General features: G+C 36.6%; 1 long non-coding RNA gene across 3 annotated transcripts; it reads right to left on the reverse strand.

The window, feature by feature from the left end:
• Window positions 1-2,151: 2,151 nt before the first annotated feature.
• LOC113985322 lies at window positions 2,152-25,390 on the reverse strand. 3 transcript variants are annotated; one of them, XR_005564339.1, is made up of 4 exons: window positions 24,666-25,390; window positions 17,416-17,536; window positions 12,291-14,894; window positions 2,152-2,266 (listed from the first exon to the last, which is right to left on the reverse strand). It is a non-coding gene; the product is annotated as an uncharacterized LOC113985322 (long non-coding RNA). The 3 variants fall into 3 exon arrangements; XR_005564337.1 differs by having other exon boundaries at window positions 17,416-25,390; XR_005564338.1 differs by lacking the exon at window positions 2,152-2,266 and adding an exon at window positions 6,975-7,469 and having other exon boundaries at window positions 17,416-25,390.
• Window positions 25,391-26,433: the final 1,043 nt, after the last annotated feature.

Here is a 26,433-nt window from a genome sequence, read left to right on the forward strand (position 1 = left end):
TGGGCCCTATTCAGCAAAAACAGCCAACTGTTGAATTCCTTACTCTGAGGAGTTGAATTCCCCTCAATAAAAATACTCAAGACATTGCAGACTGACTGTCCTGCAAATACTTGCAGTTTCCCCCTCAGCTCACAGAAACCTCAAAGATTACCACTTGGTTGTCATCCCAGTGGAAATCTTATTCCAGGCTGGCAAACTGACTTTTTCAGATGCCTCAATTTCAAACACCATTAAAAAAAAAAAAAACAACCAACAAAAAAAAACCAAAAAAAAAACCCAAACCACTAAATAATAAAGAAAACTACAAGTTGTGTGAAAGTGCTACGTAGTATGAAAGCAGCACATGCCTAATTAACCAAAGTAAATGAACCAGACTCTCACTATAGCTGGGCACTGCTGCAGAAACAATGGTAGAAGTCAGGCAGTGGTGACACATGATTTCACAGACCCTTCTCAAGTGTTGAACATAGTTCTTCAAGAGAGTAAAAAATCCTTTTCTAGAGTTTCTGGTCTTAATCTCCTCTCTTTAGAATCTCCTTTCTTTATTGAACACATCAGTAAGTGTTTCTTTCTAATCTAAGCCCAGATTCCTCTGGTTTGTTATACTTGGAAACATTACATTCCTGTATCAGGGATATTATCCCATTTCTGAAGACCATCCACATCCACTTAGTACAGTTTTAAATTACTAAACACAAGAATCAAGTATCAACTATGCAAAACTTCCTTTTTCATTTAATTTAGAACTCTTAGTTGTACTATTCCCTTATACCTTTATACTTGATTTCCTCCTTTTAAACATATTCATGGTATTCCTCTGAGTCAGGCAGCTTTCAGTAAAGCAGTGGTTTCCAGTGTCCCCAGGCATTACTTGGAGCCCGACTATCCCATGCCCTGAAGCACAAGGCCAATGAATCTCAGAAAGCCTTTTCACCAAGTTTCCCCTCCATTATTCTGAAGGGTGTGACCAGACCCATTTTAGGACATTTCTGAGGACTGCTTGGGAAGCCTGACATTTACTAAGCTCCTGGTACACTGAGATTTCAATTAGTTTATTTCCCTTTCTTCAGCAGACAGCAGCTAATCTTCCTCTAAACTTCACTGAGCCCTGTCCTGAAAGAGGTCCTTCATGTCTTTGCCATTAAAGGAAAACTCAGCAGACTAGGATTCCAATTTTGTCCTGCTACTGATTTACTGTAGTCATTTGTTAGTGATGTATTTAATGAGGTCAGCATAATTCAGCATAATGTACTCCTAAATATATTAGTATTGATTTCCTCCTCTTCAATAGCAAAGTAACGTTGGACAGACTGCCAAAATATTAATTTGTTTTCTCTGCATTTTTCTCTTCCTAAGCTTGATTCCAACAGAAAGAGTTCGAAAATTTCATCTATCGTCTCCAAAAATGTATTTTGCATCTAGGTGTCTTACTGTTTCTGCTTCCTGGTATCTTTTCCTTCACACTGAGAAACCTGGCTTTGAGCTCCTGATAGCTATTTGCTTCAGCACTAAACTCTCTATTCAGCACTTGCCTTTCCTTTCAGGTGTTGCCAGTGAAGAATCTACTTCTCCTCAGTGACAGGCCAAATCAGTCCTCATCCAACTGACTGCAAAGACATTTTAAGCTCAGAACTGCTTTCGTCAAATACTCACAGAAGTGTTTTTCCCAGGAAACCTTATCACTAATGTCACAGTTTTTGGCTAAAACATGTCAGCTAGCATCTGTTCACAAGCCTGCAAAAAACACACTCCCTATTTTATACAGATGGCATTATATTCTTTTTATCAGCCTTGGTATAAGATAACACATTTTCATCCAGTTTGAAGTAGGTAAAGTGACCAATGTATTTCCACATCTCCCAGACACAACAGCAGCTAACCAGGAAGAATCTTCCTTTCAAAACATCATGATCCACGTGTGTCCCTTACAAGCCAGCTTAACGTTTGCTAAGTTTTCCATAAGGCTACATTAAACAGTACAAAAAAGGAAAAACAAATGAAAACTCCAAACAAGAAACCAATCCACAAGTACATCTTTTCTCTTTCCTCCCACAGGAGAACTCCAAAATGGAAAAGGATCATTTGGAAACAGCAATACTAGCATGCAGAATTTTATTTAAATATAATCACAACCATTATTTATTTGTGAGTACCAAAGATAAAATTCTAAGAATTCAGGAAACCCAGAGGATACCACACCAACAGTAATTTCAGTTTTGATGCTCTCCACGCATGTAATGTTTTCTGTACCATTTGGTGTGTTAACCTAAAACATAAATTAGAAATACACAGTCAGTGCAACCCAGTCAGCCATCTGAAACATCCCTTTTATTTTCTCAAGTATGCATCACTAATTGCATGTTAAATTTTATATTTTTAACATAAGCTAGGAATTTTCTCTCCTAGTTTACTAATTCTAGTGTATTTAATTAGCTGCATTGATAGACATTTCCTTCCAAAGGATCTGTTCTTAGTGAGAGTGGAATAAGCTTCCAAAGCTCTGTGATAAATTGTTCTGAAAGCACACTCTGCTTTTCCCAAATGTCTATCACTTACCTCTTCCCAGCCTCTTTTAACTGCCCTCTCCTTCCATCTTGTAGCTTACTCTTAAATATTTCTAAATTGATCTTGTAGTAAAAAAGCACAGTCTAATATTTCACAGGTGCACTTGTGCTCTTGAGGGTAAATATATCACCCTGTCATCACCATGGTCAGCACATTCCTCACAATCACATTATCAGCTGCTTGTGTTGTTTCTGTCCTTATGGGGTGGTTGGAAACACACAGAACTTCCATGTGAAAGACTTCCAGGTGCAAGGTTATAGCTTTGCATCTGTTTTTCTTCTCATGAGAGGGATTTTTTTCCCTCCAATCTTTATAGGACTTCCATGTGGCCTTATTATGTTATCACTAGCACATGAAATATACACAGCCTTTAAAAGAAGAGTAAATACTATGCAGAGTGAGCAACCCTGAATTACAAGATTAGGGCGATTTTGCCAGGGTTTCATTAGTAGAAACACTTTAAATAAATTAGTCCAGTCCTACACTTCACTACAATTATGCTATCCAGCATTCTCAGCTATCCTTCATTGTCTTTTAACTTTCAGTTATGTATCTCCAAACCTTCTTTTAACTAAAACTCAAGAGCTATCTTTCTCACAGAACTTCAGGCTAAAAGGCAATCATCACTTAGACAACTTGATATGTGAATTGCCAAATAATTTCTAACACCACTGCCAATTCTCCATTTAATTTTAAGAAAAAAAACCCCTCCCTCTAGGACTTTAGTGGCAGTTGGGTCCACATCTGGACTTTGCACGCTTATAAAAGATGGGAAACAAAAGATATATTCATTACTGACTTTAAGGAAGGTGCATCTGCATTCAAAAGTGTATTGCCTCACAGACATCAGACTGAAAGTCTGGAAACGCTGGAAACACTGTAATGCTCTCATGGAAGACATGACCTTGAAAGCAGTGATGCGTATTTTCCATAGCTACAATGCTGGGTATGACAGGGTTTTTGCTTCGGCTACCAAATTGGTGAGGACTTTCACATTATTTTTTCTGACAATATATAAACTTTATCATCTCACCATGCCCATGGACACCATGCCCAAAAAGACACCCTTTGGTCCCCTCATCTACAGTCCTTCTACATCTGAATCCAGGTTCCCTGGAAGTTGAGAAGAGTCTGAATCAGCCCAAAGCACACTACCAGCAGCAGATTCTAGATGATATATTCTAGATTACAACTGAATAAGGGAGAATATTACTGCAAGTACCGATGTAACGCAGTTAAATCTGTTTATACATTAAGGGTAGTTGTCACAGAAGGTTACAACTGAAATCTTGAAGCTTTCAAAAGAGAAAAAAAATTATTCTAAATTAAGAGAAAAATATTTACATAACTCTTTCATTTTCAAGCCCTATGCAATTCACTTGTTGCAAATGGAAGGGATTTTTGTTTCATCTGAACTTACTTTTAAAGGGTTCCTTCCCATCAACTTCATTAGCACCTCAACAGCATTAACTGCAGGTTTCCATGGCTAAACAGATAAATGGAAATTTCATGACAAATCATAAGGTTTTGTCAGTGAGCTTTTATAGAACACCACAGACTGTCCCTTTACTTGTCCCACCTATAACACAGTTTGTTTAATGCAATTCTCTTCATTCTTCACCACGTGAGGTAGGCAAGTACAGTGCATTGGCCTTCTTTAACCTCTTCAAGTACCTTCATTCTCTAGAATTCATTCACATATTGAAGTTGAAAGGTGAAGATTCTGAAATTATCTCATAAGCAGACCAGAACTTCTACTACATATCAGAAAAAAATATCAAGCTCTTTTTAAAAAGTCAGCGTATATTTTAAACTCTCTCCAGTGAATATAGTAAAGATCCCTAAAATTCATTTGTAGGTAGAAGTCCTCGCACCTCGTCACTCAACTAAACTGCACATGCAGGTTTAGAAGCTGTTACATTAGAACACATGACTCAGAATTAAATTATGCCATAACTGGAGTCCAGGAGATTTACGCTCTGCCAGATTGCATACAATACTCTTGTTACAGCTAAACTACAAGTCAAGATCCAACGAATATATTCTTATAAAATGGCTTGAAACTCTATAACATTAACCCTGCTTTGGATTTCAGACTCTGCTAGTGCTCCCTGACAAATAGCTTGCTCTTACAATATCAATTTTGCTGCTTGTAGAGTAGACTATATAGTGATATTTTCACTACAATTTAGAGGAAAACTTGTAGGAACAGAAAAGAGATGCTCGGAGAGACCTATTTTCTCTCAGGGCTAATACAGTTTGACCAATACTCAGTATGACTGAAGAAGCTATTTTTACTTATGAAAAATAGTAGGATAAAATAGCCACCAACATAAAAAACAATTTTCTTAAAGTTATATGCTTTGAGTTTTAACTACAAAGGAATTTCGAAGATTCCTCAATATTAGAGTCATTTGAATAAAAGAATTAAAAGGGACTACATTTTTAAAATAAATATTTTTTAATAATAAAATCTTCTAATTCAGTTGAAAATTAAGAAAAATGTAAAATAAAAGTATTATAAATTTAGGAAGAATATGTTCCATGTATACGAGCAATATTAGCATAAAATAGTTGAACATTTATATGCAAAATCGAAACTAACTTCAACAAGGGACTTCTGAACAGCTTTAAAAAGCATGTGTAACTAGCACTAAAATCCTTCTATCTTTTGTGGATACAAGCCATTAAAGAACAACTTCTTGTCATATGCTTACAAACACATCTTTTGGAAAACAATTTTATTCATTTTGCCTACATTTCACCATCACTGTAACAATACTGAGATCTAAAAGAAGCACAGTAACAGGTAGGTATAAATACTACTCTAGTTCTCCTTTTGAAAGAGGCCAATCACGTAACACGTTGCTTTCATGTAACAAGTTACTTTCATACATAAAATAATTTACCACCATCTGAATTAAAAAAGACCTCACATGGCACTGTTTTGCATTGAACCATCTTACACTGATTTTTTAACTTGTTCAGGGAAGACTCTTACCTCTGTAATTCATCCTTTAGAGGTCCCATTGAGTAGCTCAGGGATTCTGAAAAAACAACTAAGACCAAGCCTCTCCTCTACAAAACATTAAACAAACCCAGCCACTACACTAATCATAGAGGGAGGAAAGGAAGGAGTGTGAGTTGAGCGGCCTCTGAAGCCAACCAGTAACACAAGGCACAGCAGGAGCTGGGCCATTAGGGTTTAGATCTTTCCCAGCTGTGTTGAGCTGGGAGTATTCTCTGAGAAAGGCTGTAGATTTAGGGAAAAGTCTAGGGTAGGTTAGAAGTAGCTTCTAAATAAAGCATCCTGAAATGAGGTTCAGTGTGGCTGAGAGCAGGTTGTGGTTTAGTGAACAGGCTCCTGGGATTAATTAAATTGGAAGGGGACAAATTCTCTGAAGGGTAGGACAGGGCCTCTGCAGGCAGCTATTCTCCCTGATAGAAGTTTTGATCTGGGTTATGAGCTTTTGGGACCCTGAAAATTCAGGAAATCAAAATATCCATTGTAAACTTTGAGCTAGTCCTCATGGAGAGCATGGTCTGGAAGTACTCAAGCTCTTTCTGGGTTAAATAAAGGGTTTGAGGCCATAACATGATGCTGTACTTGCATCTCTACTTGCACTATGATCTTTTTATGAAAACTCTTCTGTTATCAGGGTCTCCTACTCCATTATCTGTTGCCCCCGATAACAGAAACAAACATGCCTAGTTAATTCTGTGAGGGCTCACAGCTCATTTCTCATTCCAGTGAGCTTAATAAAACTTGCTGAATAAACTATATACAAAGTTGAGAAAAAGTAATATTTACATTTATTTCAATCCAGTTTGACCATAATTTTTTAATGTTAATTTCTGTAAAGTTTACTTGGATGGGTAAAGCTAACTATTCACTCAATTATACACTTTAAAATTTATTTTATTATAGATACCACTATATTTGCTAACACCAATCACATACGTCATATACACCAGGGACAGAAGTTGGTTAGAGACTGGAACATTCCCAAATACCTAAGAAGGGTCATTCTAGATCCCTAGCAAGGTACTTTAGTAGACAATGGGAAAACTTTTGTTGCTGTTAATAATGAAGTAACTACATTGTGACTAACAAACTAAAATACCTTCAGGGTTGTAAGTTTGTTAACTGTAACCTTTTGTAATGGAAGTTCTTATAATCTTGGAAGAAATACAAACAAGATGTCATTTCTATGGATCAGGTTCTTGCCCTATCATGTGAAAATCAGAAAATGTTTGTTACTGCAAAAATCAGATGATGTTAGCAAAATTATTTCATACTATGCTTGTCATTGTCAGTAAACAGCATTTCTATCAATAATTTAAATTAATCATAAACTAGTATAAATTCATAATCTCATGGGTATGTAGCCCATTACAGTTTAGTGAATAACAGATAATTTACACAAGCTTCTAAAACTACATTCTTGACATAGGTAAGCTGTACAAATCATAGCAGGATCTCTATGACAGTGAGAAAAGCAAAATGAAAGCTCCTTCATGTTGCACTGAAAAGAAATACCAAAAGATTTTTTGGGGTACTACAAAACCTAGTAATGATTCAGACCTCTAAATATACAATATCCCTTAATGGCACACAATAGCAGCAATCAATCTCTGATGCTATGGCCCAGTAGTTAAAGCTAAGACCTTAAAGAAATCACAAAGCTTCTTCATCCACGACACAATGCAAAGGGCAAAATAACAGTTTATTTTCTGTGGCCATTTTTTTTTTCTGCTGAGAGGAAAATTAATGCTTCAAGGAAAAACAGAAGGGAAACTGCTTCCTGGGGAAAATAAGCATTCTTCTTTCATCTTTAGACTACATTTTATAGTTGCAAGAAAATAAAATCTTAATCCTGTAGGAGTTCATCTGGTTTTGGTACCTGCAAAATATTTGAATTACAGTGTTCTTATTTGGGATTTTAAACTCATTCCATTATGTGGGATATTAAGAAATAAAATTTCTCATGGCTTTAAATTGGAGATTCATATATTCATACAGAGCCATACTACTCTGTATTACATTGATTATTATTTAGTACCAGGTTTTCATATGCAAATCCAAAGTCAGGTGAATCCCTCCCCATACCTTTCACATGACAAGCTTTTACAAAGTAAAATAGTATTGCATGCTACCTGTAAATCTAAATTATAAATCTAAGCCTACCCTGTGCTTAAGCACTTCAGCCAAAAGAAAATATGGCCTTTGGCATATCTGCATTTCAGAATCTGTATTTCTTAACTGGAAATACTTGACTATCTCCCAAGTTCATATGCTTAGTTGTACCATTCTGGTCTAATGCAAGAAAACAGGTTAGTCACCAAGAAAAGAATCTCAGTGTAGAACATCCAATTCTGAAAGTTATGATTGACAGAAAAAGACTCTCACAACCAAAAGGAACAGAAAACGAGCTGCTACATCTTTTAAGAAAATCTATTTCTACTAAAATTTTACACATTACTGAAGAGATTACTGGGAAGGATTCATTGTTGGTCTTCTAGAAGCAGAGAAAATTTTTTCTCCTGCTTCTTTTTTTTTAAACTATAAAATTTCTTATCTACCAGTTACAAGAGAAAGTTATTCCATGGGCTCAGGATATTTAGCTTAGATTGTAAGTAACTTCAATATAATCTTAAACAGTTACCCGAGAGGCAGAACTCACAAAAGTTAGAAAGTTTTTTGCTCTAATCAGTGGGAATGGACATTTATCTTCTAAATCATATGTCTTTCACATGGATTACAAAACAAGTAGCAGATTCCTCCTTCTTGGCATAATTCAGGAAGTTTGGGTTCTGCTGTTAGAATCATACAAAATGTAATTTAATGCTGAAAACCACCAACATGTCTAAAATGCTGCTTATTTCAGGCAGTCTATTAAAGATGTTGACAGCTATTACCTGACAGTGAAAATAACAGACCTACAATTAACTAAGCATTCCAGAATTCAGACTGTTAAGGAAAAATTGAAGACATTTGAATAGAAAAAGCTTTTCCTGAATCTTTAAAAAATCCCATCTAATGTACCAAACAGTAAGGTGTCTGAAACACCAAGCTGGATAGATCTTCACTTTTTGATGCCCCACACTAAACAGGATGATATACATGCTAATTCTATTTAAGTTTGTGCAAACATATGAGAGGAGGACTATTGTTTTGTGAGCAAATGTAACTCCAGCAATGCAGCATTCCAAGTATCTGACCAGAATATATTGACACTGGATGTGACTAACCACACAGTAATGCTCCAGGGGTGAGGGGAGAAAACTGGGGGAAAGCATACACAAAACCATCCGTGATTCTCTCACAAACTGTTTGTCAGAGACAGCAAGACCTCCACACAAGAAAGGAGTTCTAAATTCATTGCTCTTTTATGGGTGCTCTGAGATCAGAGCCTCAGTATGTGGAGACCTGCTCTAGAGATCAGGACCCTCAGTAGTGGACTCTATATGTCCAATCATACCAAAGATGTGGGGGTTTTGTGGGTGTGGTAAGAAAACTAACTCTCTTTTAAGCTGTTTTATCACACTGCTGTTCATATCTATTTCCAGCCATTGCAGAACTCTCAGCTTCCTTCTTTCAGGATTTCTGCTTCATCCTTCCCATACCTATAGCCCCTCTGAGAAACTCATGCTGTGCTATGCAAAGGCTATTTAAGCAATCTTTATTGACATAAAGTACCTTGGACCAAAAGAAATTTTTGATGGGCACAGGCAGGAGACGGTCATGTTGAAACAGCCAGAGGCTGGGGTTTTTTAACAAGGATTTTAAAAGCATTATAGACATGCAAAATCATATTGCAATCATCCCACGTAACTCATAAACTGGGGGATACCCAAGACATCTGCCTTTGCACAATGCAGAAGGGCTCGCAACAGGCGTGATCTCTGCAACCTCAGAGAGCAGAGACTTGACCACAGACTGCAAGTCACCAATAAAAGGAAGTAGAAGGCATCATGATCATAATTCAGTCAGCCTCCAGTTGAAGAATGAGAAGGAGGAGAAATCTACTACCTCCTTACTACATGATAGAGTACGCCTCAGAGAAGTGTAGACACTTCTACAGATGTACCAAGGAACAGTCTCTTTGATACAGAGATTTCCTTTTCAAGGGAGTGCAGCTCTTCACTGCCTCCTGTGAAATATTATTAGAAGAAATGTCCAGGATGGATCATAAAACTTTTCACAAAAGAAAAATCATAAGGTGAAAGCACAGAGCTTCCTCATTTGACAAGTATTTGTTGGTAACAGAAACAACACCAACCACTGTGTGGTAAAACTAGCTGTAATGAAGAAGTATATGAAATTGTATCCCTTAGAAATTGATATCTGGCATTTTTATTGAAATAAGCCATGTCACCTGTAAATTTGCAATTACATATACTAGTGGCAAAATTATGTCAGACCTGTAAAAGAGAAAACCCTTAACGTTTGGAATAAGTCATGTTTTATTCTCATGACTTACAAGTCATACATACAGGCAAGCAGATACATTGTTCTGGATCCCTTTCCCCACCCACGACGTGGGGGAGCCCAGTTCTAGTTCCATCTCCATCTGAAGAACCATTCCGAGGTCTTGAGGGAGGGGGAAAGGGGACTCCAGAGACAGGGTTTTTCAGGCCCCGAGCCTGGAGGGGAGAGGTGCCCTCCCCTCCCCCCAGCACCCACGTGGCTCCATGGCAGGCACAGAGACAGCACACCGGGCGTGGAGAGGAGGCAAGAGAGAGTTTATTGTTGGGAATGTTACTTTTATAGGGTTAGGGAGAATCACAGGTTAACCAATTAGAAGTCTCAAGGGGTTTACAGGAACACCCAATCACAGGAAGGGGTTAACAAGGTCCAATGGGAAGCACCTCAGGACACCTTCCCAGGACATTCCTGCATGGGAGATAACAGTTGTCATGGGGGGTGTTGGGAAGAAGAAACACGTGTTTACAAAGAGACCACAAAGAGCCATCCTAAGACATGTTCAAACAAGTTTCTCATCAGACTTAGTGCTACACATTGTATCTGGGAGTATATCTGTAGTGTTTTTGAAAGTTAGGATGAACTTTAATGGTGAGATTTCCATAGGAATACACAATGCCAAATCTCTATTCCCTCAAAAGTCCTGAAGTACATGTTCAAAATCAAATACGAGATTTGTACAGTGGAATAAAAAAAACCCCAAACCTAACCCCTAACCCTAATCCTAATCCCTATCCCTACCCCTACCCCCAACTCTAATCCCTAATCCTGCCCCTACCCTTACCCCTAATCCTAAACCCAACAATATTATTGCAGTTTTATTCAGACTCACAACAGTGTTGATGTATGTGACTGCAATCTTTAGATACTGCTATCCTGGACAGAGTTTTTAATTATGCCCTTATTTAAAATAGGTGTCACAAATAATAATGACCAATAACCCCGCTCTCAACCACAAGAGTGGAAACCAATATCCTCAGAAATTGACAACTTTCAGTATGATACAAAAAGCCAGCAACATCCATTCATTCCAACAGATATTTAACACATAGGATTGTTTTTCTGTTGTGAAAAAGACCCACATCTTTCATTCTTCTGAAGTCAACAGGAATTTTGAATAAAAATACCCAGGCTGAAACTTTTCAGATTGCATTTGCTACTTCCCTATATGAATTACTGAATTTCACTTAACTTCCTATTCACATGTAAGATTTACATACAACTCTTGTTCTAGGGAGAAGAGGAAAAATGCCAATTCTGAAAATTTCCAAAGGTCCTACTCTCTGTAAATAGGAATTGAAGGAGAACAGACACTACTTTGCTCTGTCAGGCAACAGGAGACTAAACTAGCATTTTTACCTTACCAATTTAAATCATGAAGTACTTAAAGTGACCACTCACCTCTCAGGGGTTATAATTTTTTTTAGGAGTACCTGTTGCAACAGGACACGGGGTAATAATTTTACACTAAAAGAGGATAGATTCAGACTAGATATAAGGAAGAAATTTCTCATGATAAGGATGGTGATACAGTGGCACAGATTTCACAGGGAGGTGGTGGATGCCTCACTCCTGGAAACATTCAAGATCAGGCTGAACAGGGCTTTGAGCAACCTGATCTGGTTGAAGATGTCCCTACTGTTGGACTAGATGACCTTTAAAAGTCCCTTCCAAACCAAATCATTCTATGATAACACTTTTGTGGGAAAATGGGGACACTGGGGATTTTCAGACAGCTAAGAAGCAGACTCGGGTTCTTTCAGTAACCGCTCTTTCTCCTCCATTTCCTTGTGATCTTACATCCCTGCAGCCAGGAAAAGAATGTTTATATGAGGATTCCCCAAGATACAGGATGTATTTTTAGTTTGGTGACAAAATTTTTGCAAAGTTGTTCTTCTTTCTCAGAAGCCAGACATTACTTTGACTGCTGCATGGGACTCTTATGGTTATATTTTCAAAGCTATGCTTGTGTTGGAAACACAAATCCCATTACTGTTACAGGATTAGTGCACATAACTTTCCAAATGCTGCCTTAAAAATGAAGCCAAGGAATATTAGTTGTGTGTGCTTTCTGGAATTAATGTAGGCTGTGATTATTGGGCAGTCTTTACAACAGCATTGTTATATATGCATTTTTTGATGTACTATCTCTAGACACTCATTCAGACCTGTCTGTATTTCTTTAGTAGCTGGATATTTATTAAAAAAAAGGAATGATAAGACATCAGTTTCAACGTACCTCTAACTCTCCAGATGAACACAATTTGTCTTGACTTTGTTAACACTATTTCTTGGTGCCTTTTTAATGTCTCAGGAATAAAGAAAAAAAAGTTAACAAAATTATTAACATAATCTTTGTTTTCCTTAGTTCCACTAGAAGCTTCAAACCTGTGTTGCAGTGATGGAATTGACATGGTGCTGACATTACCAATTCCCCAGTTTCTTGAATCTGATTAAACTTTTTCTGCTGTTCTGAACTAAAACAGGTTTTGTATCTTATTACATTGTACAATTGCCTCAGGTGAGAACTAGTTTTTTCCTTCTATTACTATGCAGCATCTATTGCAATCACAGTGTTAATTTTTCACACTGTTAAATGCTTAAAATGTCCCAATGCTTGTATCATGAACTTTCAAACGAGAATGGACCTTTTAACCATTGTTTTAACCACTAAAATTATTAATAATCATCTTGACACGGAAAGAGATGAAAGGAAAAGAATGTGTCTTATAATAGAGAGAACATTTAGTTTCTGTATGTGGACTATGAGGTATGGCATGTGTTGTCTCTCCAGCACTATGAAATCTCAAGCAGTTCCAGACGTGCCCGTTGACATATCAACAGGCACAGTTTGAGAAAGCCTAGAAATTGGTACCACATAAGCAGGCATATTCAGGTTTCTAATTTTTGGCTTTAAGTGCCTCATTTTACATTCAGCATACTACAGGTTTATATACTTATCCGATTTGGTTTTTATTCCTGACATTGCTATTTTTTTGTTCTGTTTATACAATAAAGTAGGAAGTTGGATGCTGTTGGTTTCCTGTGTATCAGCATGGTGAGAAGGCCTCTTCAGGAGAGTAATTCATTCATTCATTCAGTAATTCAGTAATTCAGTGAATCCTTCCTCTGAATTGTCCTCTGGGTGGTAGAAATCTCTTTCTCCTAACAAATTTTGAGGATTCTAGGAAGGCTAATCAACCAACACAGGCACTTGCCATGGAGTGCCTTGAATCAGGCTGTGTGAAAAGCACCCAAATTACAAAATAACACCACCCTTGCATGGGTAAACCGGCAATATCTGTTTTTTATAAAAGTAGGTAAATTATGGTAGTTGTCTTCTCTGCTATTGTCATGCTCACATCTAATATAGAGCTGACATGCAGTCAATATAAAAAAACATTTATCCCACAAGACACATTTCAACTATTTCCAGACTGAATCTATCACTGACTTTAGCTTTCATCTTCCTCTTTTGTCAAAATTTTCTAGGCTTTAAATATAATCCAACTAGAAAGAACAGAGATTATTTCTTCAGTAAGTAACAATAATTTCTCTTGTGACGGTGTGGTATAAATACAGACAGCATCCAAGTCTTACAGCCACTCATGTAATAAAGTTCTTTTTCAGTGTGATTAAACATCAAAGAGTTTTTAAAGAACCCATTTATAAAATTTGAATTTCAAATCTTTATTTCACTGCCAAAAAATCTTATTTTGTGTTCAGACAACTGAACCATAAATCCTCCCAATCCTTAAACTGCACTGGCCAAAGTACTATCATTCATTAGATAAGGATAGTGACTACCTCATTTAAAATGAATCCTAGTAGATGACAGGCAGTGGAGGAAATATATTCTAGTGTGATATGAGCCAAAAATACAGTTAACTAAAGGAAAGAGCATTGAGGGGTGGTAAAACAGGGAAAATGCCTGCATGATGATGTTTGTGAAGGAGGCCATTCAGAGCTTCTACACACACAATATTTCTTACATAGTCTTGGCTACAGTCCAAGACTATATACCCACACACACATATATATGTATAAAAAATGCACAGTCCATCCTGGTATATAATTTAAAACATGTATTATAAATACTTACGTATATTAATCCAATAGTTGTGGGCTACTTACTATCAAAGGCCACTGTTATATGTAACAGGGAACAATATTATTTTACTGTATTGTTTAAATAGATTTGGTCTTGTAGAAAACTGATGGTGTAAATCAGGATCTTATGTCTCATTTGGCAAATAGTAGACATTTCAAATGGTTTTAATCCTCTGAGGACAAAGTAATTCTGTTCTGATTTTTACAAGTTATACACATGCCTATTGCACACAATATAAAAAAGAAATCAATGCAAATGTTCACATGAATAGATTTTAGGCATATCCATAAAGTTGGAAGAACTATGGCCTTAGTATTTACATGGATAGAAGTAGTTTACAACAAAGTGAAGAAGAATGGTCTGTAATGACTAGACATGTTCTCCACAGAACATGGAATAAAAAGCAAGGACTTTAAATAGAACAAATGCTTCAAAGTGATACCAAAGTATAAATAATAACCTTCGGGGTTTACTTTCTCTATATTTGCAGTTGACAATATGTTTCTGTAGAGAAAAAAGTGAAGTCTTCAGACTTTTTTAAAATAAAAGCTTGAAGGTTGGGGGTTTTTCATTAAAAAAAAATAAGCCAATCTTAATATAAAGCAGTACAGGATTGAAAATGGGAAAATGAGAGCTACGTCTACCACACTAACCTAAAGTGACTTGAGTGGTATGATATGTTCTTCCAGGGTATGGCTAAAGCAGGAATGAACAGCTTAGTTCACATTCAGTCTGGAAACAAGAAAAATGCTTTCAGCTACATTTTGGTCTTGTCCAGAACAGTTCTGCTGGCATTCAGTAAGCATCCACAATTACAAGATCTGGGGTACGTCCCGTCAGTTGTTCACATTCAATTCAGCCCAGAGCACAGCAATAAGGTCAACAGAAGTTTAGAATTTATTACAAAGAAAAGATTGCTGCTGTGGGACCTCTCTGGCATCAAGCCTCAGAGAGCCAAGAGCAGCCCTCCGTAACTGCTTGTCTACACAATCTCCATTGTTCTCTCAGGTTTCACAGCTGCAGAGGTTGCTTTCTGTTCCAGAAAGTAAGAGCTCTCCTCCTGCTCTCCTCCCTGCAAAGTTGCAGAGCAGATCCACAACAGGAAGGATTTTGCTCTTCTCATTTTGGGGAGGGAGGGATGCTGATCTTGCAGGCTCTTCACTGCTTATATCACCCTGCCTGAACCAATTAACTTGGCCTTAATAGCCCAGTGGGTCTCAGGTGGCTGGGGCTTGACAAGGCATTTCCTCTCTGTGTGCTAGTCTGGATAAAAGTTACTTGAAGGACACACCTCCTAAATTGTGTAACCTTTTTATATTTAATCAAAAAACAACCTTTGCCTTATATATTAGAATCTGAAGATAAGCCAAGAACATATGAATTGAATATTTTAAAGTCCTTTTTAACTGATTAACTGTGTTTCTCAGAGACATTCTTGCTAGTTCCAAAGAGGAGCCTTCACCTAACAGTTTAATAGAGGGAGCTTAGGGTAAACATTTTTCCCAAACTTTTTAGTAAATTGATCCCTTTCTACACTGGAATTCCCCTACGTCCCCTAGCAGGAATCACCCGCAATTCCCAACTGATGACAGTCTGAAAGGCAGGATATTTGGCATAAGGAAACTAGAATTTGAACAAATCTCTAGAGTTTAAAAAGGGATCTATCCATGCTATAAAGTTGGAGCTGTAGAGCTGGACTCCAGCAGTTCCTGGCAGAAAGCAGAGGAGACAGGGAAGGCGGAAAGGACAATGGAGAGAGAACAGGTGTTTCAGAAAAAAAAACTAACCCCCGCTTCATCTGCTCTGTTCCTGATGTAGTAGAGCATTCAAAGCAATGTAGAGGCATCTAATTACTTAATTACCATTGCATATGTTTATCCTTGAGTGTCTTAATGGTCTTTTCAGGCAACATGGATATGAAATTGGGCTGTGACCACTCCAGAAAGCTCAGACATAAAACATGTGAAGACTGGGCCCAAAACTTGAAGTTAAATCATGAGTAATTCTAAATAACAAAGGCATTAAAAAACCCCTACTAAAATAAAAGAGATCTAAGGGGTTAATATAGTCCTTCCATGTAATTACTATTGGGTATTACTATTTGTGCATAATTGTTCATATTTAATGCAGTTAAAAATTATTAATTTACCCACAAAACAGCTATGTAAACTAGGTACCAGAGAAACCTAGAAAAAAACTTGATTTACTTCACAAATTTGGCAGTCTAAGAAAGACAATATGTCCTTGGTTTGTTTCTGATGAAGTGATTTCACAGTATTTCCAAATGAACCTATTCTACTCCAATGGGAAGTGAAACAATGTTTGTTTAAAATGATTTAAAATCACAGACTTTCATTGGAAATCTAATCTGCCAGGTTTCTGAATTCCCACTTTGACTGTGCACAGACCCTACTTCGTCAGTCTGGCAAGCTTTTAATTACTTCCCATAATAACGCATCACTAATCAGCAACTACTAAAACAACACTCAGTCTGAATCTAACCTTTTACAACAAAGTAATAATATATTATCCAGATTAAGAACTACTTTGTTTTCCTAGGTAGATCATAATCTCCTTCACTGCTTCGTTTAATTTTTTTTCTGACATGACTGGAAACTATTTGGTTAAAGGAAATGTATCTGCCTTGATTAGATTAGGATTTGGCAGCAAACTCTGCAATAATATAGTCTGCCATATCAGATGACAACAGGGCTTAAAACTTTTCACATTCCTTTAGTTTGTAGCAGAGCTCTGCACAAATTCTCACATCTGAACTTTTAAAATGCCTCATTTTTGCTTTCTGCCTGATGCTGAATGAGTACAAAGAACACTGGCATTTTATTTTGCTGAAAAAACTCAAGTTGCTTCTAGAGTAGAAAAACATTAACTTGGCTTACTTCCAGCATGGATGTGTGTGTTGCAATAAAATTCACTTTCTTGAGAGAAGGTACCCAGAGTCCCCATAAAACACAGGAAATTCAGGTGTACAAACCAGTAAACTTAACAGACAAAGCTACCAGTAAAAGATGACCAAAAAAAAGGAGAGGATCTAATATATGTCCCCCCAGAGACAATTAGGGGCTTATTCAGGATTCTCAGCTACTGGCTCTCCTCTAGAACTGCTGTCCCATCAGCCTCTCCTCATAAAAAATAAGACAGAGGATTTCACAGTGTTTCCCAATTTGCAATACTTGGTAACTTAATAGTTAAAGCATTTATTAAGATTAATAAATAAGATTAAGAAAGTACTTACCTCCCCTTTGGCCTCCAGATCTTATTCCAGCAGGAAATCACACCTTAATGTAACTGATCCTGCCAAATACTTCATTGTTTTCCATTAACAGTGAAAGTGGCAGGCATGTTCCACCACAGATCTTCCCAAATGTGTTGCAATGAAAGAGAAAAAAAAGAGGTGTGTTCATCTACACTTTTAAGTATCTTCTGTTGTTATAATTAGTATCCTTTATTTTTAGATGCTACACATGTAAGAATTTGGTCTACTCTGAAGTTTTTAGGAGTTTCTTTTTGTATGCTTATTCCTGTATTCCTGCAGTCAAAAAACTTAATTATTTCACCAAGATCTATATTTTAAAATATCGTCCAAATATATATGATGAAATACTATACACAGATAAATTTCTGGGCATTATTACTCTGTACAGTACAGTGCATTTCTCTGAAATGTGCCTAATTCCAAAAATATTATTAACATAGTGTTTTTTAAAAGCAACCTAGTGGGGGGGGAAGCCCAAGTGTAGAAAGATTTTACTAGAGATGAGTCAAAGTGTTTAAGGGTTCTCTTCTTATCAGGCTGGACCCAGTGACAGGACTGTGTCCAATGCCATGTGGGACTGCCAATTTTAAGCACAGTATGACAATGCAGCCATGTGTTCAGTCAAGTTTTTGCATTAATCTGGAAAGCAATATCAAATCAGTATTTTGTAGGCTTTTTTCCTTTTTCAAACTAACATTTCCTGGATATAACTGATTTATTGTTCCATTCTGTGAGTTATCATTCAAGATTTCCAAGGGGAAAGGAATGATATTTTTGCCTTCAGGATTGCTGTAAGAAAACACCTGCATTTAGAATAAGAAATTTTATTAAACTGTGAGAACTTTTATAGAACTATTGTCTAGGGTACAAGTGGAAATATTAAAAGTTATATCCCATCTGAGGCTGAAATGTTTCTCTTTTGCACACATGGAATATGTTCAATATAATTCTCAATGCCTGTAGACTTCCTAAAAGCCTGAGATAAATTTAGTGTCAGAAGAAGGAATTGTGTAGTCACATAGAAGTAATTACTTTCAGTACTAATCCACATTTTAGCCTGAAATCTAGTGAGTATTTTTGTTGCCACCACAGAGAATCTGACATAAACAAAACATCTCAAATTATCCCACAACCTCTAGTTTATTCCATGTACACCTGGAAATCACAGCTGAGCCACAGTGCCTCTGATTTTTTCCAGGGCACTATATTTTAGTAACAGTATTACAAAATATTTTGTAATTTCTCGGAACTTTACAAAGGCTAGAGAAGGATGGTGGTACTGGATAACCACGTCCTCATAATGGTAGTTATCCTTATTTAATTTTTCAGATTTGAGGTAGAAACATGTTATGGGATTTTGATAGATTATTGTATTATTTAAAATAAATATTCTCTGCTAAGACACACCTTGCATTTTAGCAATGCCACAAAGGTAATTCAGCCTAGAGGTCTTCACTCTTTCATAGACTGACTGGCTTTTGATCCAGACAGACACTGAGGTTTTGGTCTAGACCTTTAACCTCTGAAACAAATTATGCTGTTTACAAGCCTAAAGCTCCTTCAGACTAACTATAGGAAATATGCAACATCCTTCAAAATGATCACAACTGAATTATTAGGATTACTATGCTGCACAATGTGAAAAATAGATATTTCTAGAGAAACAAGGTTATTATTTGCTGTGACTGAATTTAAGCCTGAAAGCTTTGACCCATACAGAGGACATGCTGTTATTTTGCCTTTTTCATTCAGACCACAACTCTTCCTTCTCTGGGTCAGAAGCAAATACAGTTGGGCATTGCCACACTGATTCTGCCTACAGGTTTCAGAGTAATCTGCACTTTGCAAAATCTGGCAGTTTGCAAAATATATCATTTTTTATTACTGAAGCCTATGGATAATTTTTCAGGAACAAAGTTCAGTTTCTTTTTTTCTGAATATCATTGACTGAGATTATTCCTTCTTGGTTACCACCGATCATATGAAAATCTTAGATTCTTAGTCTTTAGAATTATTTTGTGTTGCACTGCCATGAAAATAGATAATCCTGTTATTCTTTATTACATAATATGTATTCATTATCTTCCTAACCTGCCTGCTTAAATCTGTACTGTACTAACATGTTTTCTGGTTTTATACTTCAATTTCTACACCAACAGTATTTTAAAGTCCAAGATTGTTCTTTTTAATATCCACTTGCAACGACATTACAGCCAGTAAATGAAATGGATTATATTGAATAGGTTCAGAATTCCCATTTTAGCTACATCCATGGGACAGAATTTTAAGCATCTATCTGTGGCCATGACAGAACAGGACATCCTGTAAATGTTTATGGTTATCATTTAAGTGTCTAAGTTTGATTTCTCCATTAAATTGGCTTTCTCTTCTCTTTATAAAGGAGCCCTGCTTCACAGGGAATAGAAAAACAGCAAAACAAAGCAGGACACTAAATTCATCTCAGGGTTCTGCTGACATCAGAAACCACTCAATCTTTGCTCAAGAGACTCTTCATGTATTTATAACCCTGTAATTTACAGTTTCCTTCCATTTACTCTCTACATGGGTGACCTACCGAATGAATGCACAACAGCCAATATGGATCCCTTGTATGCTGACAAGGAGCTGCCTATGCTAGCACAGACACTCCAGTCAGGTTTGAGAATGTCCTGGACAAAAACATTTATCATGTAGCAAAAACTAGAGGAGCTGCCTGCTAAATACTACCCATAAAAACAAAACTATTGAAAAGTGAGGCTGACAAGATACAAGTAACTTGAGAGTCACCTCAGAGATGAGAAGAACATTTGGTTTGTGCACAAACAGTGCTGGTTTTCTTTATTAATTTATTTCTCTCACATAAAAATAGAATAATTTTCTAATCTTATTCATAAGAGTTCAGTATTATTCATGTTGACTAAAAGTTTGTTATTAAATGGGCTTGACAGAACAGTTTCTCTTAACACCTCTTCAGAGGTAAACTGGGGCTTATAACAGGAATAAATTAAATGCCACTGGACTGTTTTTGTAATTTGTTAGGAATAAGACTTTTCTAGATTGTTCACTATCTTAAAACACTGCTTAGTTAAAATAATGCCACTCCTCTCCATTGCAATCAGCCCTTCTGCTTCAAAGCTAGCTTAGTTCCTTGTGTTTCTAGCTGTATCCAGGTGCTCTTTGAAAGGCACAAAGTTACCCACAAAAAAGACTCGTAAAGCATTATGATAAGGTGCATCCGGGTGCCAGAATTCAGGTTCTGAAAATCCTGTCCCAAGAAAGGAGCTACAGAGCAATTTTTCAAAAAAAAATTTTATATTTTTTTAAGTTGTAGTTTTTGTGGTGTGAAGAATGAAGTAGCATTCACTATAAGTGGGAATTGGGATGACTGAGTCTACACCACTCTTGATGTGTGCCCTGAATCAAGTCATTGCTCTCTGCCACACTTCCTTCAACTGTAAAATGAGCGTATTATGGTACCGTCCTCAGAGCAGGGATGCAAAAATAACCAGTTATGTAAACATGCAAAACATTTTGTGATCCTAAACTACACACTTCTAAAATGAGAAGGGTGACATGACTGGCAGTCTTTGCTATATGGATTTTTTTTACTACAGTAAAATTAAGAAACTGTATAGAAAATACAAGAACTGAAAATCATCTGTTGTTTAATCTTTCACCAAACAGTTGTCAGTTATCAATTTCTGAAGGCAGGATTATGGGAGAATAAACAGTTCTTAGGACTGGGTGGGTACCCAAAAGTCTTCCAGTTTTGTCAAAAGATTAATTCAAGGGAAGACTAGGACCATACAGGACTAAACACACCACTTGGTACTGCCTCCAAACTGCAATAATTAAGAACCAGTTTATGACTCATCTGTGCTATGCTGTCTCTTCAGTCTGTGCTTTGCTCATAAACAGATGGACTGTAAATATTCTTGAAACAAATTTTTCAAAACTAACTTCTAACCTCATAACAAAAGATTCAGCTCTGTGAAAATATAATTGAAACAGATCTCTGGGAATATAGAACATAACATCATAAACCCTGACTAGACTTCTTAAAAATTATTTTAGAATTTGAAAGACACTACTAAATGACATAGTGGTTTTGCAATATGGTTTTTGCATAACAGTTTTGCAATGACATTTGAAAATCCTTACTAAATTGGGCTCTATTGTGCACAGCAGAAGATACAAAAGATTAGGAGTGGTCAGTTTAGAAAAGATGAAAGAAAATCTGGTCAAAGAAATATAAATGGCATATTTTATATTTATTCATAAGGGAAGAACAAATCGACAATCATAATTATGACAGACTAACATATGCCTAGAATGTTTGTGCTGACCTGTAAATTCAATTCTGTGACCACTATTTTGTCTGAAAAGCTTCTAAATTTGTTTGTTCTTTCCTTTTGCATTTTTCCACTTTGAATTAAATACACATCAAATGGCAATTCTAATAATTTGGTTATGTTCACCCTAGAAAAAGAGGGTGCCTGCAACCCCACCAGGTTGCAGAAAACTGCTTTGTCTTGTTTGCAGTTGTTGGGAAAGGGCAGAGTTGAGGTAGGCAATGGATCTCATAACTTCTGGAACTGCTAGAGACGTTTGAAAGAGAAACTAGAACAGGGCAGATTTTTTCCATACTGATGTGTCTGTAACAACCTATCAGCTGAGTACAGGATTGAGGATGTTCTGCAAAACCTGCTAATGGGCTTTGTAAATATTGTGAACTCTGATAGGAAGTGTTTGGTATGCAGGTATTCATTAATCTTGTTTTGTTTAGCTAAAAAACTTAGCTGATTTGGAAATAATTTTCTAAATTTGTAAATTCCACAGTTTTATTTGTAATCTCCTCATTGAGGGTGTTTATTGATCTGTCACATCACAGGACATGATAAAATGCAGGGCCATGCATTAACAGAAGAATGCTGCAGTATTAATATTGCTCAGACAAAAAGCATGGAAGCTGGTAGGGTTAAAAAGTGGGCTCTACTATGGCCTCAAGAAAGGTACACCACCTTTAGAGTTCTTTTCCTATCTCCAGTAAAGAGTTCAGAACAAATCAGAAATACATTACATTTATTCCTTCTCATGAAGAATAATAATTCACTAGAGGAAAATAGTTTCCTATATATTTAATGGAACAAACAAAACCAAAATAATTTACTTGATGCCTCTGGAAAGATTTGTAGCTATTGTAATGTACTAAGAAGCGGAGTCTTTTTGGTTCTGGTAAATGATATAGTCATAACTGACACATGAATAATGAAATCCTAACACTGGCAAATGCAAGTAAAATAAAATAACCAAGTGATCCTCTGGTTGTACTCAGAAGGAAGGAGAGGACAAAGGCAGTGTTATAACAACAGCTTTTGCAGACTGATCAAGTACACAGTAGGGAAACCTATGTTGTGCTCCAACTAAAATATGCTGAGACTCACAGCTTACAGAGAAAGGAAAGCTAGGAGTTCATTCAGTGGTTCTATATCACCCAGCTCTATACCCTTACAGAGGAAAGTGAATTCATAAGATACCAGCCAACTTCGTAAAGTGAGAACCATGCAAAAAACTGCTAGACTGGGTTCCAGAGATGAGTTGAATGTTTTCTGCACTCATTTTCCAAAGCCATCTCATTTTAACTTAAAGTTCCATGAAGGTTCTATGTTTTCAGGTCTGGGGAGTACTTAGGCTAACAAAGAAGGTATATATTTATTGTGGCCCTAGTTAAAAACAAACAAAGAAAAGAAAACCAAACCTGAAAGGAGAGTTTCTGTAGCAGATCGAGTTGCATTATATCCACAACACATTGACATTATCTATTTTATAATAATCATTGCAGCAAGAAGGAATTGTAATATTCTAATTCAAAACTCTATTACTAAAACCAGATATCTTGTTGGAGAGAAACTGCTAGAGTTTACAACCATAGCAACCTCAGTAGTGGCAATTCTAGACCAAAAATAATGAAGATTTGAAATGTATAAAACACTGGAAAGAATTATAAAGGCAACTGTTGTACCACAGCAGGCAATAGGTACTACGTGGTTGTTTTAACAAGCACAAAGTACCTGCCATGACAGTATCTTACACACACTTCTGCAACTTTCTAGGGTAAAATTTATTTATAAAGATAGAAAAATAAAGCTCTTAATTTTTTTAAAAGCACTAGATTTAGGCTGGTGTTACAAAAGTCATTCTCTCTTTATGCCTTTTTATGCCTCCACAACCTACGCACTAACTGAAGCAGGGCTGGACAAATTATAGGCTATCATGTAATTGTAAGCTATATCATAATGTATTCACTCTAGAAGGCAAAATTAAAGATACATTTACTTTCATGGGAAGAAAAAAGGTAGTAATGATGGTGAACATTTTAGAAGCCCTTATTTGCCAAGAACAGAGAATTAAAAGGCTTTTAGCAAATGGGCTTTTTCTAACTGGTAAAAGTATTCCACCAATATTCTCCACAGTTACAACTTCAGCACTGGTAGCAATAATGGAAATGATGTTAGAATTAGGGCTCAAGGCACTAAGGCTCTAATTGCTGTCATCATCAAGGGGAAATGCTACATAGATTCTCAAACAATCAGCTGGCCTGATTTAGTCTGATGATCCATCAAGATTCAGTACTGAACTTAAGCAGGATTTTCTGGAAATAGTCTGTATATAAATTCTTAATGTGACTTCTGGTACACACTGTTCAGATCTTGTCCTCTTTCAGTTTTTTAATGACTTTTTGTAGTATCTCATGCCATTTAACAAAAACACATACTTAATAATTAGAAGATGTAACTTCACAGAGGTTTGCTTTACTATGAACACACACATGAGATCTAAAAGGATGATTCACAAGAGCTAGCCTAGCATTCACAATGACCTCAGTTGTCTCAGGTTCAGAATGAAAATAAGCTAAAACTTTTCACTCAGAAGTTTTCTGTTCCTCACTCTAGGAGGTAATTAATTTAAATACAAATAAATAATCATCAACTTTTATCTTGTCCCTGTTGCTGGAACAACAAATCAATTCCCAGTATTACTCAAAGGGTACTTTAGAGATATAGATCTACTTATCAGCAAAGGCTGGGAGTATTCCAGTTGTACATTTCAGTTCACGTTTTTTTCCAGTAATAACATTAACTACACTACTTAATAAGCTAAACTGTACAAAATTGGAATTTACCCTCAAAAATATGCAATTCCTATATGCAGCCACTGGATGGACTTACAGAGCCAGTGCAACTTTCTGATTGTAGACAAGATGCACAATTAGGTGAGCAACTGGGAAGAAATTTTCCTTCTGGGCAGTAGGAGAAGCTTTCTGTAAAAAAAGGTTTGAGCCTAAAAAGCAAGGTACAAGAAGGGATTTTAGCTTCTCTTAAATCGAGTCCTTATTTTTCAATACAATTAGTTTAAGAACAACTAGATTGCTGAAATGAACCAGAGTGATAAGAAAATTAGTTTGTAGAACACACAGATCAGTTCCAAATGTGATTATTTGGTATTAGGGTTTTAGGGTAAAAGCACTAAAAATTGTACTGAAAAGAAGCTAGGGGGTTTTTGATAGCTCATTTGCAAACAGAAGCAGATCACAGTTATTTAAAGTTCTGCTTATTTAAACTTATGCTACTTTAAAATGACCATATTCTTTAAGAATAAGTTAAAACAGTATTTGTTTAAGCTCCCTTACCTTTTTATAGAATAGGAACCTACTCCTCTGCATAGTAAGTGTAAAACAAGCCCTGCATTAAACAAGAGTATGATCATCCGTGAATATAAAAATTTATTACAGCTGGCTGCTGCAATCACTTCTGAGTATTTTGTGTGGATTATATTTAACTATATTACAATTTATTTAATGCACTTCTTTAGACCAGTTACTATTTCACTGTATCATGGCTGGGCTTCGCAAACGAAGATTTGGGGAAGGCTCTACCCACATTTGTTACAAGTGCGCTGGTGGCTAAAAAGGCCAATACGAGATAGGCACATCTGGTGAAGAATCCTTAGGGTTCTCCTTCAAGAAGAACAAGGACTGGTTTGATGAAAACAATCAAGAGATCCAGGAATTGTTGAGGAAGAAGAGAACTGCTCACCAAGCACATCACACTGTATACAAAAGTGATAAAATACATATGTGATTCACTGTGTTTTGATGTTGTATAGATAATAGTGGTAGGTATCAGTTGTAGCAGGAAAAGTCAGTAAATTTATCTCAAAGAAAGTAAATAGGCTTGCTGTGGGGAGAACCAGGTGAAGTTGGGGAATGAAAGTATAGATGTATAAGCCTAGGAGAATGAAGAGCTGTCGCATGGATTTCCCCATACCTGCTGTTCTCAATCAGTGACAGTGATAGGCATGGTCCCTTCGCTCCCCCTCTGCAGGTACACTCAGTTACAGAATCTAAATGTGGGTCATGTGATTTTGTCACTGTGTCAGTCTGCCCTCACAATTTAGAATGGCACCAAACCTAGCTATAGTTGAGGCTACTCTGCATGCCTGGATTTCTTTTGTCTTTGTAGTGTGAAGGTCATATGCAGAGTCTGTGTAGAGTGAATGTCCTCTGACTCTTTATGTAATTGCATGGGATAGTCTTACTGGGTACCTATTATAGCCAGGATGAAGGAGAAACAGTGAGAAAAAAGCTTGTGAGCAGGGAAGGAAGGCTGTGTCAAGTTCAGTGCTGCCGTCTATTGATTTCAGTCCTCTTCTGAAACAAATCATGAGACTACAAGACATTTCTCAGCTAACAACCCCTTTCCCAGCCTAATTCACTTCTGAACTATGTGTAACAGTAACTCTGTGGATAAAAACAACACCTGCAGAAAAATCATTCTGGATCTCACTGATATTTTGCTGCTTTCCACCGTATACTTTACATTTCTGATATTTTTTAGAAAAGCAAACAAAGCCTCTCATAGGGCCCAAAGAAACTAACTGAGTAGCCACATTTAAAGTTATGCATGCATTTTAACACCATTCTAAATCAGGAGCTGA

The sequence above is a fragment of the Pipra filicauda genome, unplaced genomic scaffold (genome assembly GCF_003945595.2).
Source record: "Pipra filicauda isolate LSUMZ 115617 unplaced genomic scaffold, ASM394559v2 scaffold30_size5312502_pilon, whole genome shotgun sequence".
NCBI classification, from domain to species: Eukaryota; Metazoa; Chordata; class Aves; order Passeriformes; family Pipridae; genus Pipra; species Pipra filicauda.